General features: G+C 29.2%; 1 protein-coding gene across 1 annotated transcript in view; it reads left to right on the plus strand.

The window, feature by feature from the left end:
- The first annotated feature begins 1,587 nt into the window (after positions 1 to 1,587).
- Positions 1,588 to 21,749, plus strand: part of LOC129970612 (uncharacterized) — a 99,034-nt gene continuing 78,872 nt past the window's right edge. Inside the window, exon 1 of the mRNA XM_056084475.1 lies at positions 1,588 to 1,677. The gene's annotated coding sequence lies outside the window, so the exon portion shown is untranslated. The remainder of the gene's footprint in view (positions 1,678 to 21,749) is intronic.

The following is a 21,749-nucleotide window of genomic DNA, read 5'->3' on the forward strand; positions in this document are numbered from 1 at the left end:
ACCAGGAGTACGCCTTAGCTACTCACACATCACATTCGTTTGCAGAACCTCTTTTTACATGGGGGCACATTCACACATCTCACAGATAGAACAGATGAAGAACAACCACGCTCGAACCAGGACTCGAACCCAGGACACCCAGATCACGGGGAATACGCGCTACACCTATGCTAGGACGCCGGCGTTTTTTGTTTTAATTCTTTGTACTTCTATTTTATTTTAGTTAAAGATTTAAATCTTTTGCGAAATTACACTGTATTATTTTGAATCTAAGATTCAAATTAATATTTAGTTACTTATTAAAACTTATTATTTATTAAAGTTAGAGATTATTTAAAGTTAAAATATTGAAATGTCAAATTAAATTTCCATTCGGTTTCAATAAATAGTCTTTGATATGAAAGTATTATATCCTACACTGTAATTTAAGAACATTGAGTTTTATAATGAATGATATGCTTATTTCAAATTAAATATACTCCTGGAATTGGAATAATTGTTACTCAAGTAATTGAATTAAAAAATTAACGAAATGTGAGAGAAGTTAAGAATTATAATAACTAACTTATCATATTTCTTCATACTGGCATTGTTATTGGATACTGGATTGTCACTGGCATAATGGATTTGTCTGGCAATAAGCTATCTGATTATAAAGTTTTTGAGTGACAAAATTAGCTGCACTAAAAAAAAAACTGAAAGTAAATTTTTAAATAATAATCATTCAAAACTACAATGATTGGTCACACGTTCCTTTTTTCTCTTATAAAAATTGGCAACAGCTTCCTTCCTTTAAGAAATAATGAAAAAATGATCATGATGTAAATTTATCGAAATTTTATTAAAATTGTCAATAAAATAATTTTTTTTTATTCTTTAATCTATCAGGTTATCTATTTCACATGTATGTTAAATTAAAAGAATTAAAAGAGAAATCTAAAATTGCGTTTTTATTATACAAATAGATTGATGTTGAATCTGAAAGGAGAAACTGCTAAAAAAGAAAGGAAAAAAAAATTCTGAAAAATAGATTTATTTTTTTTATATAAATGCATGATGCATTACATATTAACTTATTTTATTTTATAATGAAATCAATTATCTTGTGAGAATGCAACATATAAATAAGAACAAAGTTATCTTCAGAAAAACTGCTATTCCATCTGTTTATTTAATATATAAAAAAAAAGAGAGAGAACTTTCAAAAATATTAATTTCTATTACATACTTATTTCGCTACTATTTTTACCATGCCGTCTCACATTTGACCTAGCATTTCAAGTTTAATATTACCCTTAATGGTCATTCCATGCTAAAATGGTCAAACCATCCATCAACAAAAAGGAAAAAGTGTAACGAAAAAGGAGTTAATATGCGTCTCACTCCCTATCCTAATCTAATAGGGTCCACAGGCAAGGTTAGTAGCCGATTCATGCGTAGGTTTCCGGTGTAGGTCAAAACCCTTCATTATCACACCAACAGAAAGAATCCTCTTTGACTTGGCGTGTGTCAGTAGGTCAGATAACTAAATGAATTTTGAAGAGCTTGGCAACTCGCAGTTGGTTTCTTCTGTTTCTAGAGCGATGAATGAGCTCTTTAATGGAAAATTAATGTTGGCGATTTCTTAAAATCAACTAGATCCTTCCCTTTCGAACTGTACCAGGCCCCTTAGAATGGGTGAGTTAAATGGACGTGCAGCCGTCTTTTTTATTTATTAGATTTTTAATATCTTGCTGTCTGATGTGATATAATTAATTTTGCCTGTAATTTTCTTTAAAATTATTACATTGTACCACAGCTATGAACACACTATAAACATTATTCATTAGAGGCTCTTAACCCTTTGCGGATCAGTGTTCATCTAAATGGATCGTTCAATTTAATTATACATGGAAAAAAAGTTTAGAATTCATGTTTAGCTTTCTTTCTTAATAATAAATTATAGTATAACCCTTTAATCACCGAACTGTTTTAACATCAATTTTTCAAATTTATTTTTGAGCTATTAGTTAAGTTTTGGCACAGAAAAAACTCGGGAAGAAGAAGAAAACTTTTTAAATTCATTAAAATATTTTAATTTATAATATTAGATTTTTAATGTTATTTTTGATTGATATCTACTGCTTTCTGTAGGAAATAGATTCTTCGTGTTCTTTCAAATACTGTTAGAAAAAATAGTCATATTGTGAAGATATCAGCCAGATTTAAACGGTACTTTAAACTTTTAAGTACCGTCGGTAAATAAAGGATGATATCAAATGGATTCATAATTTTCAGCCTATAGCGGGCCTATAGCAGCCTATATCAGTAAAAAAATATAACTAGAGGAAAAAATGTCAACGTTATTTTGTTTGTTGATTGCATCTCAAACTATTTATTATATACAGGGTGTCCCAAAAAAATGTATACACATTTTAGCAGCAAGCATTAGAGAGGTCTTTGAACAGGATGAGTTTTATTTCCAGCAAGATGGGGCACCTCCACACTACCATCGTGATGTTAGATCATTTCTTGATGGGATCTTGCCAAACAGGTGGATTGGACGGAGAGATTTTGTCGAATACCCTCCACGTTCACCAGACCTCACAGTACTAGACTTCTTTTTATGGGGGATACCTAAAGGACAAAGTCTACGCACAGAAACCTGCAACAGTTGTTCAATTGAGGGCAACCATTGAACATGAATGTACGAATATCCCAAGGGAATTGTTCCATCATGTGTGCTATTCCATCGCTTCGCGTTGTCAGCAGTGTCTGGAGCAGAACGGACATCAGTTTGAGAGCATGCGATAACAAGACAATAGAATGATATTTGTAAAATCTTTTACATGTTGAAAATTATTCGAATTATAATAAATACCAAATTTACAATTATTTAAAGTGTGTATACATTTTTTTGGGACACCCTGTATATGAGAGAGAGAAAACATACGTATAATCGCTAAATAAAGTATTCCATCAGCTGGAACACTGCACCGATCGTCTCACGTGGAAAGACGTTATGACGGAAAGAAAATACCTATATATTCACTTCCTGTTCTTTTCTCTTTTCGGGGAAAATGAACTCAATTCGAAGAATATTGTAGGAGAAAGGTTAGAATTCTTGGAAATAACTGACCCTCACTTTGGATCTCAGAATTATTTTGGGGTTTTATCAGTAGCTTTGATCGTTTTTACGTAGAATTGCTCGAGTTTTTTTTTTTTTTTTTTTTTTTTGCTCTGCATTTTGAGTATCGCTAACGTTCATTTTGTATAATTTTATGTAAATATTTTTAATTATATACAGTAGATAAAAAAGTATCTCTAATTGCCTCTATTTAACTATATTATTTAACTTAAAAAGTGATTTATTATTTTTTCAAAATGTACCGAAGTAGAAGGCAATACAAACTCAAATGTAATAAAACTTTCTTTTTAATATGCCTTTGAAAAATAAAAAGGAACAAAAACGTAATTGTGCTTGGCAAAATTATACAGCAAAATGTAGGACAAAAATAGGAAACATTTTATTTTATTAATAATTTTAATGAGTATAAGGAATTATTTAATATTTTGTATGCATGCCTTTGGCATTCATTATTGTTTATAATCTATTGTTTTTTGATGAAATCAACATTTTTATGGTGTCACAGGATATATTTTGCCATTCTTGCAGGAGTATGCGCTTAAGCTTCTTTTTAGAAGATATTTTGTGTTTCCTGACAACGAAATCGAATTAGGGCCATAAATTTTGAATTGAATAAAGGTCTGGCGACTGAGGTAGTTTCACAACTGGAGGAGTATATTATAGAGTAACCATTTCCGGATTTTGTTGATGGCCGCGGTGAGCTGGTAGTTAGGTTTCGGCCTCTGAACCTGAGGGCTTCAGGTTCGTTACATGATTCACTGAAGAGCCGTCGTTTAAGCGGGTCTCGTACACGTTAAAACTGTCCAGGCCGAACGTCCTTCCGCTGGTGTGGTATGGTGTGGAAGGGGACTGCCAGCTCAGATGTCGTCCTCGTCATCTGACCATGGTTCAGAATTATGAAATCCGCCCCAAAATAGCCCTAGTGTTGCTTTAAAAACGGGACGCTAATATAACTAAACTAAAATATACCAGACTTTGTTCGCTATATACTTGGGGGTCATTTCTTGCTGAAACACAAACGATATTCCGAAGCCAAATTTCTGAGCACTTGAATTACAGCGAAATATGTCGATGTACTTAAGTGCTGTCATTTTATCTTTAAAAAATACAAGTTGTCAACTCCATATGATACATCCCCAATTACTATCTAATGGATGAGATTAAAGAATCGAAAATTAATTCAACCAGTGGGTGGGGTCTCCTCTAAACTTTCTCGTACACTCACTAATAAATTTGCCATGCCAGAAAACGCCTTACGAAATTACGAGCATTTTTACTGAATTTATCATGTTATCTGTGGAGAATTATTTGGAAGTTAATCCCTGGCATGCTATTAATAGCATCCGAAAATCGAATTTTTGTTTTAGATGTGTTTTTCTCCATCGATTGGAACAAAACTTTGACATAAAATGGCATTTGTAGTTACACATTTCCTCATCAAATTTTATATATTTAATTCTTTGCCATTTTGAATGATCATGTTCACTTATTACTGAAAGACAGATAGACAGACTGTCAACCACTTGCAGGATTTCGCTCAAAATTTGGTAGGCGATTTAACATCTATATTAAATCATTAAATCTGTGTAACGAATTTCATCTATCTAGCTCTCTTCGTTTTATAGTTATCGTGCTAACTTACATTCGAACAGCCGGTCACGGACTTCCTCAGGCAGATTTTACTCAAAATTTGATAGAAATTTGAAATTTGGTATAAAGATGATATACCAAATTTCTGTCATCTAGCTCGAAGCCTTTTTCAATTACCTTTGTCACAGACAGATAGACGGAAGACAGGACGGACATTTTCCAGAATTTTTTTTTTTTTTCGAACTCAGAAAGGTCTAAAACAAAGGAGTTTTTATTATTTACTAGCCGTCTTTGGCGACCAGCCGGTTCACCAATCTTAATGTTAGTTAAAATTTTAATAATTAAATATTTTATGCAATTCCTACTTTAATAGCTTCTTCAGCAAAATATTTTAAAACTTCAAATTTTGATAGTCATATAATTCACTCATAATATTATAAAGGTCTTCAGTCATAACGTAATATGTATCTCTCTAATTTTCTGTTAGCTCCCGCAGAATTTATACTTTAAATTAAAGTGGAAAGGATTAATCTGCAATTAATATAATAATATTTTTTTTTTCTAAAACTAAGGTGTTTTTTTTTTTTTTTTTTTTTTGTAATATGATTACTGAAAACAGTCGCTGAGCGTTTAAACTTTATGGGCACTAAAGAATATCTTTCTTAATTTGTGTAATATTTCAAGAATTTGTCAAAAATTTTCTCAGATTCATCATTACCAGATCGATTAATTAACAATGTTTAATTTTAAAAGCATCAAACACTAAGAAAATAAAACGAATCGTTTAAAATAATCGGTTGAAAACAGCTTAAAAAAAACTACTTAAAAAAAGGCGTACTTAAAACTGTAAACATATACAAAATATATATAACTAACATAAATACAATTTAATTACAAAAGCATGCAACTAACCTAAAAATAATTTAAATCAAGTTCGCATTCGTTGATAATGGTTGTCAACAATCAGAACACAATGCGCATGCGTGAATTTTCAACGCCAGTTACGGTAACCAAATGCTTGAATTTTTCTATGCCAGTTGGGGTAACGCTATGCAGATTAGAAATTTTTAATTTCCTTTATTCTGTTTTATTTTAATTCAAAAGTATTTCAGAATGAATCTAAAAGATCGATTAATTAACAATGTTTAATTTTAAATGCACCAAACATTAAGAAAATAAATAGAATCGTTTGAAATAATCAGCAGAAAAATCTGAAGCCTTACTCATTTGGCAGTGGGGAAAATGAAAAGAATTTTTTGGTGGGAAAGTTAGTTTTTAATTAATAATTAAAATTCTAATTAAAAATTCAAAAACAGGGACCCCAGGTGCACATTCCCGGCCTCCAAGGTATACATGTACCAAATTTGGTAGCTGTAGGTCAAACGGTCTGGCCTGTAGAGCGCCAACACACACGCACACATTGAGCTTTATATAAGTACTAGCCGCCTTTGGCGACCAGCCGGTTCGCCACTCTTAATGCTCGTTAAAATTTTAATAATTAACTATTTTATGTAATTCCTACGTTAATAGCTTCTTCAGCTAAATATATTAAAACTTCAAATTTCAATTCACTCATAATATTATAAAGGCCTTCAGTCATAACGTAATCTGTATCTCTCCAATTTTCTGTTATCTCCCGTAGAATTTATGCTTTAAATTAAAGTGGAAATGTTTAATCTGCAATTAATCTAATAATATTTTTTACTGAAACAAAGCATTTTTTTTAATATGATTACTAAAAACAGAGTCACTGTACATTTAAACCTTATGGGCACTAAAGAATATCTTTCTTAATTTATGTAATATCTCAAGAATTTGTCAACAAAATTTTTTCAGATTCATCTTGAGCAGGTATATTAATTAACAATGTTTAATTTTAAAGGCATCAAACACTAAAAAAAAACCAGAATCGTTTAAAATAATCAGTCGAAAACAGGTTAAAAAAAATTACTTAAAAAACGATGAACTTAAACTAACATAGATACAATTTAATTACAAAAGCATACAAATGATTTTAATCGTGAAGATTCAGTTTATCTAAGTAAACCGCGAACGTTTGGTTAAAAATCAACATACAAGCATGGAAAACCACACAGATCCTCAATTGCGCAATAAATGTGGATTGCAGAAGGTCAGTATCAATTGAGGTGAATGAATGAATTTGTTAACTTCTACGTTACTGCGTCCGAACAACACCACGTGAACTCCTTACGTCAGATCCGGCGACAAATGGTATAAAACACTATGATAATTTTCGAAACTTTCATTTAAATCCCGTTCAATATTGTCATTAGTTAATAGTTCCAATTTGTAAGTAGTATCGTTTTTTTATCTAACACTAATTTTTCGCGATTTTAATTTAAGGATTTTTCTCTTCTTGATGTTTTATCCATAATATTGTTTATATTATTTAAAATTGCACCAAATATAATATTTTTGATTTACCTTTCTAATGAATATCGCCGCTTTTAAATAAATAATATTTTTATTGCCTTTTGAGAAAATTTAATTTCATTGATGTAGCATATATTTCATACAAAAAAAAATCCTGGTATTTATAATTTTTATTCAAAAAAAAAATTTCATGAGTTTTGTGAAGTTGTATCATATTTAATTATCAAATTTTTTTTGTATCTAATATTGAACGTAATCCATTGCAAAGAAATCTGTCTGTCTTACTGTTCGAGCATAACTGATTTCGATAGCTACGAAATAAAAATCGAACACTCCCGCTCACATTTACACATCATTCTGGATGTAATCCTAGAAATTATTTTAAAAGCACACATAAATTCATCAAAATCTTAAAGTAGGATATATATATATATATATTTTTTTTTTTTAGTATTAGAGTATTTTTTGTATGTATACTAGAAATTTAAAGCGTGTATAAAAAAGGCGGAGGAGAGAGCGATATAATTTCAGACAATGATTTCATTTACTCAATAGCATTTATATCTCTGTCAAATATTTCTATTTGTTAAGATGGCAAGATATAGGATGCTTTCTTTCTAACCTAGATAATTACTAAAATTTTGAAAATTTGTTTCGCTAAGTTTATATAAAACCTCTGTTAGCCCTCATCAGTGCCTAGTATGCTATCATATCTTGTCCATATATGTTAATAAAATATTTGCATTAACCCTCCAGCTGCGTGTCCCGTGATTTCCGCGTGTTGCCAAGTCCATTTTCTATTGCATCCCCCGTGTTTTTCGCAATTTAGAGTGTTTATTTTTACGATTACAGATTTTTATTATATCATATTATTATCGTGTAACATATAGTATTCGTTCACTTTGAAAAATATTTTAACTTATTTGCAAACATCGCATCTAAATAGTGATTTTAAAAAATTACGCAATCAAAGAGTTAAAAAAATCATACATGGAGAAATAATTCTTTGTTATTAGTTTTTTTTTTTTTTTTTTTTTTTACTTAATTAACTTTTAATTCTTTTTTTTTAAATATGTTACAGTAAATTTCGCTGACAATATCTTAGTAAACTTTTAAATTGTATGATAAAACATTATTGGCAAAAAAAAAAAAAAATATTGGAAATGAATTACAAATTTTAGCTTGAAATGAATTTTTAAATAAATTCTGTCCATCTTGTCATGTTATTTCCCAGTTATATTTCGCATTCATAAATAAAGTAGTGGAGCCTATCGTAGACTTTAAAGAATTATATATAATCTACTTCAATAGATTATAATTATTACAATTCAGAGAATATAATGAGGCAATATTTTGCAGCCTTATGTGATTTTTACGAAGCCATCATGTAATACATTTCACATTCATTCCATTATCCGTTCATCATAATTTGCTGCAAATCTGTCAAATTCGTGGCCAGTAATGAGTATCCTTGCAACTGAGAAAACATAAAAGTATATAGCAGAACTATCAATAAAAACTCCTAATTTATATCTCATTAATAACTAGCCGCCTTTAGCGACCAGCTGGTTCGCCAGTATTAATACTCCCTAAAATGATCAACTAAATATTTTGCGTAACTTGGGGTAATAATAGGTAAAATTTTTAAGCTTCAAACTTTGATAGTCATATAATTCACTTATATTATTAGTATAAGTGAATAATTCACTTATATTATTAGTATAAGAGAATAATTCACTTATATTATTAGTAAGGCTTAGTATGCCTTAAGCCATTATGTTCATTGTACTACGCATCTCTGTCTCTAATTTTCTATCAGCTGCGTAAAATTCAATTTTAAATTAAAGTAGAAATGATAAAACTGCAATTAAAATAAAAATCATTTTTACTCAAACCAGGCTAGTATTTTAAAAAAATATGAGAACTGAAAGAAGTGTCATTCGGCATTGTAGTTTTATGTGCATTACAGACTAATTTTCATAATTTATAATATCTCAGCGAATCATTCAACAAAAATGTTAAGAGTTCATCGCTACATTTAGGTTTTAATTTTATTCCCAAAGGAATTTAAATGATGTCAATAATAATATTTTTTCGGTTTATAAATATACTTAAAAAATTATGAAGTTTAAATTTTAGACAGTCCTTTGACCCTAAGGAATCATATTCTGCAAAATATTTTTGGTACTCCAACTTTTAAATAAATAAATAAACATATATATCTTTTACGATCAAATCTAACCGATTTATTAACCCGTTGAGGACCGCGATCACGTATGCGTGATCACGCGATTCCCCCTTCTGGGCCCGCGATCTCGTATATGTGATCAACCTTTCCCACTCCAGGGGCCCATGATCGCGTATACGTGATTTCAATTTGGAACGTTTTATTTCAAATTTTTAAATGGCACTAGATGACTTTGGTTCAAGTCCGTTATAATTTCGAATAATGTTTCACAGAACATTGACCTTCAATATGTTCATCTGTTTCTGAGTTTTTTTTAAATTTGATTCTGGTATTTAAACGTATAAACAATTTCACTTTTTAGGCTCTCTCGAGAGGTTAGGCAGTTAAAGAACCTTGACTGACTGCGTTCTGAGTTTACTTTTATATTTTGACATAAAACTTCAATTGTAGTCACAAAATATTGATTTTACATGTTTATGAAAGTACAGACAGACTGATGGTCAACCAATTGTTCAATATGGCTCAAAATTTGGTAGATGTCTGCACTGTAGATGTTAAATCTGTGTGCCGAATTTTATCTATCTAGATCTATTCGTATATAGCTATCGTGTTAACTTATATTCAAACAGCGGGTCAGACTTCTTCAGAATGAATTTTATTCAAAATTTGATGTAAAGATCGTATGCCAAATTTCATCCGTCTCGCTAGAGCCTTTTTTGAGTTATTTTTATCAAATACAAACGGACAGTTTTCAAAAATGTCTTTTTCATACTTAGTGGGGTCTAAAACTAGGAAATTCGTCAAAATTTCGAGTTCGAATTTTTTTGACAACTACTATACTTTTTCTATACTTCGTCTACGAGGAAGTAAAAAACAAATAAATAAGTGAAAAATATAATGAGACGTACGAAGTTATTGTTGACTACATATCATCCAGTTCTTCAGCCATTATTTTCTCAACCATCAGGGTGGCCTATAAGTTCTTCATAATATGGAATTTAAATAGTGTTTTCAGTTCGCTTCCATCCATCTTATCATCTATCAATTTAAACACACATCAGTACGCGGATACAAACATATCAGTGTACGATATTTTTCATAAATGAAAGTTCATTCATTTCGATAAACATAGCTATACATTACCTAAAGGGCAAAAGCCTTAAATATTAATTTTCGAATCATTCATAGAATAATTGCTGCTGCATCTCTGGGTCTCAAATTTTGACAATCTCAACACCCTCGTTTACAATCCGTGCGCCTAATAGTTGCTGTTAATTTAAATAGGTGCGTGTAGATGGTGATGGATGAGAAAGGTAATGAATTATTAGCGTGAAGCAGTTATATAATAGAGTTTCTCTTCACGGCAAGCACTTCCAGACATGGGAAATGGTACCCTGGACTCAGCTGTTCGTGGAATAATGAACATTTTCGGAAGATGAAAGTAATGCATAAGAGAAGATGATTAATTTTAAAGAATTCCTTATTTCATGCGTGAAATCTTGGTATTTATTTTATACATTTTTTTTTCTTTTATATCTCTAACGCCAAAATGTTAGCCAACAACCTGGCGCTTAGATAATGTCTATTAAAATATTCAACAAATTATACACAACTGCAGCCATATTTTTAAATAATTTCGTAATTCCTAAACATAAAGCCTAGTTATTAAAAATTGAACTTGTTTTGGAGAACGTTCAGGATTTTTAACATTATAAATAATTACTAATTACCATAGTTACGAGCTTGGATGAAAGTGGAATATGAAGAAAGGGTTGAATAATTAGTGTGAACTTAACGGAATTAATTTTCAGTAAGGAATAGTTAATTAGAATAATAAATCATTCCAGCACCTATATATAATAATCCAAAAGAGGTTTCAACTTTAAAATATTTATTAAATATTAGGGAAATATTTCATATCGCTTATAACTGTTCAAGATGCAATATTCGAAAAATATTTTCCTTGTTTTTATTTTGGTAAACACAAATATTTTATCTTTTAATGTAGAGAATTTTGACTTCTAATAATGCGTGAAAAATATTCATAAAAAATATTAGTTAACGAATCAATAATTTTAAATTAATTAATAATGCAATAAAATAAAATATGAAGCAATATTTTTTTTAATAATACAATTTAAGAAATCTTACATAACTCTTCGTTTTGTTTATAATGGCATCCAAAATATATTCTAATCATATATCTCAATTTACTAATAAAAATAGAATTTCAAATATGAAAATGGATTTTCATATTTAAAATACTATGAAATTCTATTCTATGAATTCTAACTTCTATTAATTCTATGAAATTCTATTCTGACTATTTTTGATTGAGTCAATACTATCTGAACATTTTTTTTAAAAATAACACAAAACTTACAAAAAATTATGCTTGAATTTTCGAAAATCTATTTATTAATTAATAAAAATATGGCATTTTAAAAAATGTCATAAAATTTGTTAAAAAGTTTTAAAGAAAGAAAAATGAAAGCACACAAAAAGCATGTGTATGTGTGTGTGTGGAGCCGGAGGGGTAATTTCAAATTAGCTACTCTCTTAAAATAATTTCTTAATCACTATCCCTCTATTTTCACTTTAACTTAACTACTCACGAGCTATTATTTTTCCCATGGAATTAAACGGTGAATGCAACTTGAAACCTGGGGGTTTCAGGTCCGGGCTGAATGGTGGTCGTTCCAAAATTTCCGAAACTATATAAGATCGAAATTCTTTCTCATGCTTTCTCTTAGCTACTCAGTTCATCACTCTACCCTTGCCATGATTTCGACAAAGAAATCCTGACAAAAATTGCAAAATGGACTATTGTCATGAAATTACAATGAGGTATCAATAAATAATGCATACAATTTTGAACATATGGATTTGAATGAATGACAATATGAAACGAAAATGAAAGTATTGCCAGTTTACTGCATTTCGATATAATTTCCTTTAATGTTCAAGCATCTGTCCCAGAGCTTGATCAGTTTTAAAACCCCGATCTCACAGAACACCACTGGAATCTAGTAGAGCCGCCACCGCACTGCCAAAGTGAAGCCATCATCAGAGTCAAGCTTCTAACCATCGAGAATCCTCTTTAAGTAAGCAGATGAAAACTTGGTGGTTTCAAGTCCGGGCTGAATGGTAGGCGTTCCAAAATTTCCGAACCGAATCTTTCCAATTTTGCACGAACGGAGGAAGGCTGTCCCGGAAGCTGTCCAGATTTGGAACCCTCAGATTTTCAGTTGTTTAGACATAAGAATTTTTTCAATTATCAGAAACTTAACTCTGACGATGACCACAAACTGGCCGTGCGACAGCAGTTCTACTTGCAGCCTATGTTGTTCAATGAAACAGGGATTTTCAAACTTATGAAGATCAGAGATAAATGCTTGAAGATGAATAGCAGTTATGCCGAAATGTAGTAAATTTACAAAACTTTCATTTCCATTTCACATTACAATTAATTGCATTTTTCATTATTACACTTAAATTATGTAAATTACTTTATATATATATATATATATATATATATATATATATATATATATATATATATATATATATATATATATATATATATATATATATATATATATATATATATATATATATATATATGTATATGTGTGTGTATATATATATAATTTTATATATATATATATAAAGAGAGCGAGAGATAAAGAAATCGCATTCAAGATCTCATTTTTGATAAAATTGAGGAAAATATATCTATTTAAAACAAATTCTCAGCTTATATTTCTTTTTTATTATGAATAAAGCTTCACACATCCGGACAAAAACAATTCTTGAAATAGTCAAAAATTATCATTATTCTTTTATACAATAAACTTCCAAAAAAAGAAAATTATTCATGTGTATTCGAAACTTTCTTGGAAACCAATTTACTTTAGAAAAATGACTTAATATGAAACAATGAATAAGTTTTAAAAATTATACTTTAACATTTATAAAAATGTTTGAATAAAATCAACATAAAGGCACACTAAAATATATATAAAAAGATCACATTATTAAGTTGTTTGCTTATTCTAAACTTCAGCCACAACAAACACGTTATGCTACAAGTATCTAACTCTTCCATAGAAAAGGAGAGAATATAAATATATTTCCACTCTTTTTTAAATATCCAACGCAGAGCAAATATTTACTCGTGAGATTTCCTAAAAATAGAGATTCCTTCTTTTCTCTCTCTATTGTGCTACTAACTTTAAAGAGACTTTCGCTAGAACAACATTTTAGAGTGTTAACATTTAATAACTCCATAAAAGAAGCGAATGTGTGATTTTAGCATAAATCCCTTAATGCCATTACATTTCTTTTACTAATTTCTAATCCCATGTTAGCAAACCCGGTAAGCGCATTAAATGTTTTTCTTGTTCTTTCGCTTGCTCGCGATTCTGATTAAAGCGAAAGAAGTTCCAACTTAAGAAAGCAAATCTTAGAAATGAGATGTTCAAAATAGAAACTAATTTGTCCTTTTCTCTATTTTGGAAATTGCTTGTGCGTAATGTATGTAAAAGTATGCGACAAGAAATGAATTTTTGGATCTGATGTGTTCATATTCATCTCAAGAAAATTGGTTTTGGTTGTAAATGAAGAAAAAGGATGAATTAATCCTGCATGGAATTATTCTGCTGCATTAAGTTCTTAATGATAGATTTTTCTCTCTCTGAAGTTTTACGTAATTGGTTTAAGAGAAATAAAATATGACACCATAAAACACTGAAAAATTATTAACATAAAAATAAGTGCACAGAAAATGCATTATCTATCCAAATGGGAATTATGATTAAAAGCTTTATTTGGTAAAAATGTAGATAATTTAGATATTCCAAAAAATTTAGGTATTCATTTAGTTTTTTTTACAGTTGCCTTTAGCGACCAGCTAATTCGCGGGGAATATTAGTTATCTTTTATGTATAAAATATTTAATTTCAATTAAATCATAACTTGATGTTTATAAACCATAACTTAGTGTTCATGGTTTCTTGAACAAGATATTTTCAGGTATCAAATTGTGAGAGATATTAAATTTTCAAATTTCAGTAATCCTATACCTACTCTACTTATTGTTTAATTGAATTTTTCTAATGGAATCAAGTTCAATATGATCATATGATCACAATGACATTAGAAGTGTGATTTTGAAGATAATGTATATTCTAATTGTACCTTACCTTTTGCAAGCTGGAACTTCACTTTCTAATTCCTCATGTAAACTTCAAAGATAATTAAAAGAATTTTTCTTCTTTAGTCTTCAACATTGGACAAAAACCATATGACTACATATTTTGTGAAATAATAAAAACAATCTGAATTTATTTGCAACAATGAAATGTATTTCAAAAATTAAATAAAATATATTTTTAAAAATTTAAAAATTTCAAAAGAAAACATGAAATAATTAAAATGGTGTCGTTTATAATATCCTTTTCCTTAATTTTAATTCGATGCGAAAATAATTTTCTGCTATAATATTTTTGAAGTTATAGAAGGGAAAAAAGCTGATATTTGAATTACTTTTTCCAATTTAATTCAGCCATAATAATTGAAATTATAAGTAAATTTTCGAAAAAAATTGGTGATTCTAGATTAAACAGTATACCCCTTAGAGCAGTTTTTAATTCATGTTAAACTAAAATTTCTAATGAAGAGTTTGCTGTAAAGTTCATATTTTATTATCAAATGTTTACAAAATATATTAAAAATCACAAAACCAAAATATAAAATTTTCAATTCACCTATTGATGAACTGAAAAATAAGAAATGATTGTGCATACGAATTTAAAATCAGATGTAATAAAAATAATTCACAGGCTATAACGTCATACATTGAAAAAAAAAATTAAACAGAAGCTAACAATAAATTTTTCTGGAACATTCATGTTGCTTATTTTTTCAGCTGAATTTTCTACCAAAATATAGTATTAATGATAAGAATTATTTATTTTATCGATAATTAAGTTAATAAAATTATATTATAATTAAAAGGTTTTTAAAATGATGAATAATGGGAAAAATCACGTAGAAACTGTTTTTACATAATCACATAAATAAATTTTGATAAAATTGTTCAGTTACAATAGATTTTTAATAATCTATACTTATAATAAAGCTCAATGTGTGTGTGTGTGTGTTGGCGCTCTACAGGCCAGGTCATTTGACATAAAGCTACCAAATTTGGTACATGTATACCTTAGAGGTCGGGAATGTGCACCTGGGGTCCCTTTTCTGAAATTTTAATTAGAATTTTAATTATTAATTAAAAACTAACTTTCCCGCCAAAAAAATCTTCCATTTTCCCCACCGCCAAATGAGAAAGGCTTTAGTTTTTTTTTTCTCCCAACAGTAATAAGGCTAGGGTTATTATTTTTCGGCGGATTATTTCAAACGATTCTGTTTATTTTCTTAATGTTTTATGCATTTAAAATTAAACATTGTTAATTAATCCATGTTTCAGATTCATTCTGAAGTACTTTTGAAATAAAATAACACAGAATAAAGGAATTTTAAAATGTATAATCTGCATAGCGTTACCCCAACTGGCGTAGAAAAATTCACGCATTTCCGTTACCGTAAAAGGCGAAGAAAATTCACGCATGCGCACTGTGTTCTGATTGTTGGCATGGCAACCATTATCAACGGACGATTTAAATTGCTTTTAGGTTAGTTGTATGCTTTTTTAAGTAAATTGTATTTATGTTAGTTATATATTTTTTGTATATGCTTATAGTTTTAAGTACATCGTTTTTTAAGTAGTTTTTTTTAACCTGTTTTCAATGATTTAAATTATTTTTAGGTTAGTTGCATCCTTTTGTAATTAAATTGCATTTATGTTAGTTATATATTTTTTTATATATGCTTATAGTTTTCAGTACATCGTTTTTTAAGTAGTTTTTTTTTAAACCTGTTTTCGACCGATTATTTTAAACGATTCATTTTATTTTCTTAGTGTTTGATGCATTTAAAATGAAACATTGTTAATGAATCGATCCGTTCATGATGAATCTGAGAAAATTTTGTTGACAAATTCTTAAGATATTATATAAATTAAGAAAGATATTCTTTAGTGCCCATAAAGTTTAAACGCTCAGTGACTCTATTATCAGTAATCATATTATTAAAAAAAATGCTTTTTTTCAGTAAAAAAATATTATTATATTAATTGCAGATTAATCCTTTACACTTTAATTTAAAGCATAAATTCTACGAGGGGTAACAGAAAATTAGAGAGATACATATCACGTTATGACTGAAGGCCTTTATAATATTATGAGTGAATTATATGACTATCAAAATTTGAAGTTTTAAAATATTTTGCTGAAGAATCTATTAAAGTTGGAATTGCATAAAATATTTAATTATTAAAATTTTAACGAACATTAATATTGGTGAACTGGCTGGTCGCCAAAGGCGGCTAGTTAATAATAAAATTAATTCAATAATTTTGTTATTAATCATTGATAATTTAATCTTATTTTTTTTTTAATCTTACCTTATTTAATCATGTATGACCTTTTTCCTTTTAAAAAAACTCTGTCTGGTGTCTTTTTTAAAAACTAATCATATTTCCCTGGCTATTTAATATCTAACACGAAAATATTCCTATTTACGGTTTAAAAAAGTGTTTTTTTTTTAATTATTTCTTCTGTCATTTTTTTTTTTATTTAACGATTATCTTCTTAATAAAAATATTTTAAATATATAAGTTCATTTATTCAAAAACTAAAGGAAAACTTGACAATTTTATATGAGTTTTCTGTAATGCAAAGTAATACGATATTTGTTGATTTGGTTATTGAACTTCGGTGTTAATTCAAAGGTGAACTTGTGGTTTTCTACTCTGCGATGACTACTGAAACATGGATGAAACTTTATCTTCTTCTTTTACGACCTTGATGCTCCATTGAAGCACAAGTGAATAAAAGGAAAAGAATTAATTTATCCCACCAGTAATTCTAGGTGTTGAACAAAGAATAGAAAAATTCTATGGTGCAATTTAATAACGGTGCAATTTATTTCTTTTAAGTATTACAGTAGCAAATGCTGAAACATTTTTTTAGGCCTAGAAATATATTTTTCTTACACATATTATTATACTGCATGGACATATTAGTATACTGTACATAGATTCAACTAAAAGGTAAAGTCATGGAATGCTTTAAACATTATACAAAAATAAAACTAATTAATATATTTTTAAAAAATACTAACTCTTTAAATACTTTTTAAATATATTCACTTGGAATTTCAAATGAATGTATTATTGCTAAAGAAATTTATTTGCATTCAATTTTTTTTCCATATTAAGATAATGTTTTAAAAATTATATTACAATTCATTGGTACGCAGTTTTATTATATGAAAATAGAACCGATGATTTTATGAACAAAAAAAAAATTCATATGTTTTAAAAAATTATTAATGGTCACACATAAAAATATACGATTACACATATTTTTCAATATTTTTGAATTATGTATATTTTTATAACTTTGATGAGAAAAATGATGATAATTTGTGAAGTTCTCAAAACAATTTTGCTCTAAGTCAGCATCTAAATTTCATCCAGATTTTTAATATCTTAATAAATAAAATTAGGGTTTTGCCACTCTTATATTATCTTTTATGCAACAAATTATGAAAGATGATTAATTATAAATTTATTTAAATGCATAATTAATCATCTTTGATTGTAAATTTAATTTATAAACCAACTTTTAAATTACAAATTAGTTTCAATACATTTAGATACCGATATATATTGCGGTGATGATTAAATATCAGCTAAATGTCTCTATTTCATTTTTGCGCCTTGGTGACTTAGTGGTGATATAAAAATATTCATGGATCCATAATGTAAAAATATACTTTGGAGACATAGCATTCCCATTTAGAGACCCGATTCCACAGAAGCTCCATAGAGGTCGTGGCGCACACTAATGGTCTTCTGTTGCTGTGGTGCGGAAGCTTAGTGAGGAGAGTCATATGCCAGGTGTAGTCTACGTTTTCAACTACGTTTGGGGTCCAAAATTACGAAGTCCGTTCCAAAGCTCTTGTATTGCTCCCAGGCAAATATTAATATCACTAAAATAATTTATTTTCTTTCCAAATAATAAGGCTTTGCTAATTTTTTTTGTTAACTTTTAAATAACATATTTAAACAACATATAAACTATTTATTTAGAAACTTTCCTTTTCGATTTAGATATGACTCCACTTTTACATTCACTCTTTTGCCATTTTCCATTATTTATAAAGCCTTTCTTCAGTCCCCTCAATTTAAATTTAGATAGCAATTAATGTAAGTGATATCCCATGACTAACACCACTATTCTTCTAGTCTTTTGCAAAGTGGAAAAGAGAGATGGTACAGCAATTCATGATATGTTACAAGGCAGTTATTATAAAAGAAGAATTAATAAAGCTCCAACCAAAATTTCCATTCGAAAAATATTCTATGATTTATTGAATCAAAAAGTAAAGCGAATTTCAAATTAGATTCGGGCAATTCTTCAAATAGTGAAACCTGCACAGGACACTACAGTTTTGAGATACAAAAACTGATTAAGATAGATGATTTCCTATAGATTAAAATTTTTATGCGAATTTTAAACCTTTTTCAATTGCAAGATCATCCTTTTAACTACTAATTAATTCAAATTTATTTAGCTATCCCCTTTCGTAGAATTCGCAGATTAAACATCAATTAAGGATCGCTATGCTTGCTCTCTTCTCTCTAACGCTTTGATTAAACCATCCAATGATGAGCCGAAACAACTTTTGGGAGAGGTCACAACACCATATCTCTGGCTCATCTATTTCTCGTCCCTTCTACAGTCTAATCACAAGTGACGCGAAATACCCTCTATGGCCGAGAACTATGAAAACAAAAATAAAAATAAAATAGACAAATAGCAGTGTTCCTGAACTTTGGCACACGAGATCCGGGTGCGGGAATTCCTGCCATTATCGCATTATGCATATGAGCAGGAGAATGTCTTTAGTTGGTCGTCCAAATATGCGCCACGGGCCCCGCACAAATTGCGTCGACATGTGTACGGTCGTTCGTTTACCCGAGTTCAACAAAGCAGAATGCACAGTGGAGCGTAAGTTCCCCCGTCTGAAACTTCCACTTTCCAATTTTAGTTTTTCTTCCTCTTTCTAAACCATTAGGTTTTCAGGAACTGTGCAATTTGGACGCCGCTTTTTGTGCCAGATGCGTCATTTGGTATAGTAATGTGCTTGGCATTCGAAAGTCTAGTTTGGAAGAGAATGAATTGTTTTTTCTTAACCATTCTGACAAGTGATTTCTTGGTATTCAGATTTTATTAAAATTGTTTTGCATCTTAAGATGTTTTCTTAAATATACAGTATTAGTTTATATAAAGAATAAACAATCAATTTTAAATAACTTTATAACATAAATAATAATAAAATTATGAATAAATTCTAAATGAATTCTGAATGAATGAATGAATTTCATAATAATTTCTGAACATTCAGTTAATAATGAGATGTAACAATCCTAATTTTTTAAATATTATTAAGAATTTTTTTGAAGTATTTAACTTTGCAGAAAATGTCGCAATAACAAATAAGTGGCGTGTGTGTGTGTGTGTGTGTGTGTGTGTGTGTGTGTGTGTGTGTGTGTGTGTGCGAGCGCGCGCTATAAATTCTAGTTGCAGTGGACAGTAGGAAATAGGCACATAAAAGAATTCCTAAGCAAACAAATAGAATTAAATTTCAATAAATTCTGATACTAAATTATACCCAGCCTTTAAATGGGAAACCTGGATGTACTAAGCATTTTGAGTAATTACAATTTTAAATCATAGTCTAAATTTAAACATTCATAAACGTTGAAATTCCGATACAAAAATGACCAGCAATCCATAAACATCTCATGAAATTTCTGAAATGGTCAATAAATACCTCAACACATTTTGAAAATTGAACGGAATTGAAAGAAGGCAGAAAACAAAACATTTAATAATTACAACCCCAAAATTACAAAACTAAAATGTAAGAAGAGATAAAGAAGGCCAAATAATATATTTGTTCTCAATGTTTACTTTTATGACTGATTCATCCTCATTTGACTGACAATATGGCTGATTCATCCTCATTTGTCTCACTAATAGGAGAAACCCGATGTACAAATAACGTACCGGAAAATCCTGATATTTCACATTTTTATACTCCTAAAATATATAATTTTTGTCAAATACAATGTAAAACATATGAATGACTTGTAAAATCCAAAAATATAAAGTTATCGAATAATTTACAAAGCGTTATATAGGGGCATCGATTTATGACTTATAGAAAAAGCGAACGAATAAAAATAAATTTCGAAACATTGCAAAATGATCAGCAAAATTTAAATTTTGTTGACACTTTTAAAGACTTGAAGAAATATCTGAAAAGATCCGAAGTATCTTTATATAATCGAAGTCAGGCAAAATTACCTACTTAAAACCAGCAGGATTTCTTCCCAAAACTGTCTGGCATACTTCTAATAAATTTGTCATGCCAGAGAGAGCATCGTATATCATCGCACTGGTGTAAAATAGTAGCGAAATATCAACTTTGTTGTGAATTTCGCAATTTTAATGAATCTATCGTGTCATCCTAAGTGAGATGTTTGACGATTAGTCCCTGACATGCGTTAATATATTCAAAAGTCGAAATTATGTTTTAGACACTTTTTTCTGAACTGATTGAAACAAAAATTTGACACAAAAATGCACTTGTAATCACAAAATTCCATACCAAATTTGATATATTGAAATAACTGAATTTTTTTATTTATCGCGTTTACATATTTGTGAAAATACTAACAGAAAAATCGATTTGGCTCAAAACTTGTTAGACACTACAGATGTTAAATTTGTCTTACGAATTTCATCTATCAAGATCTCTTCATTTTGTAGTTATCGTGCTAACTTTTAGTCGAATAGCCGGACAGATGGACTCCCATTGAACAGATCTTACTCAAAATTTGATAGAAATCTGAAAATTTGGTATAAAGACCGTATAACAAATTTCAATCATCTAGTTGAAAGCGGTTTTGAGTTAGCTTTGTCACAGACAGACAGACGGGCGAACATTTTCAAAAATGTACTTTTCAAACTCAGGGATGTCTAAATCGTGTTGATTCTTCAACAGTTTTCTCTATTATTATACTTTTTCTTACTAAGTATGCGAAAAATTAAAAGAAAAAAAAAGATTCTTAATCTTTTGACTTACGCAGGTTCATCGAATTATCTCATTTTCAACTTATTTCATTAAGTAAAATTTAATAATTCATTAATGTTATATTTTATCTAAAAAGACTACATTAAATCTACGAGCATTTCAAAAGTTTTATGGCTTCTTGAATGTTAATATGGTATAAGGTGCCATTAAACTAAATAATAA

Source organism: Argiope bruennichi, chromosome 1, assembly GCF_947563725.1.
Source record: "Argiope bruennichi chromosome 1, qqArgBrue1.1, whole genome shotgun sequence".
NCBI classification, from domain to species: domain Eukaryota; kingdom Metazoa; phylum Arthropoda; class Arachnida; order Araneae; family Araneidae; genus Argiope; species Argiope bruennichi.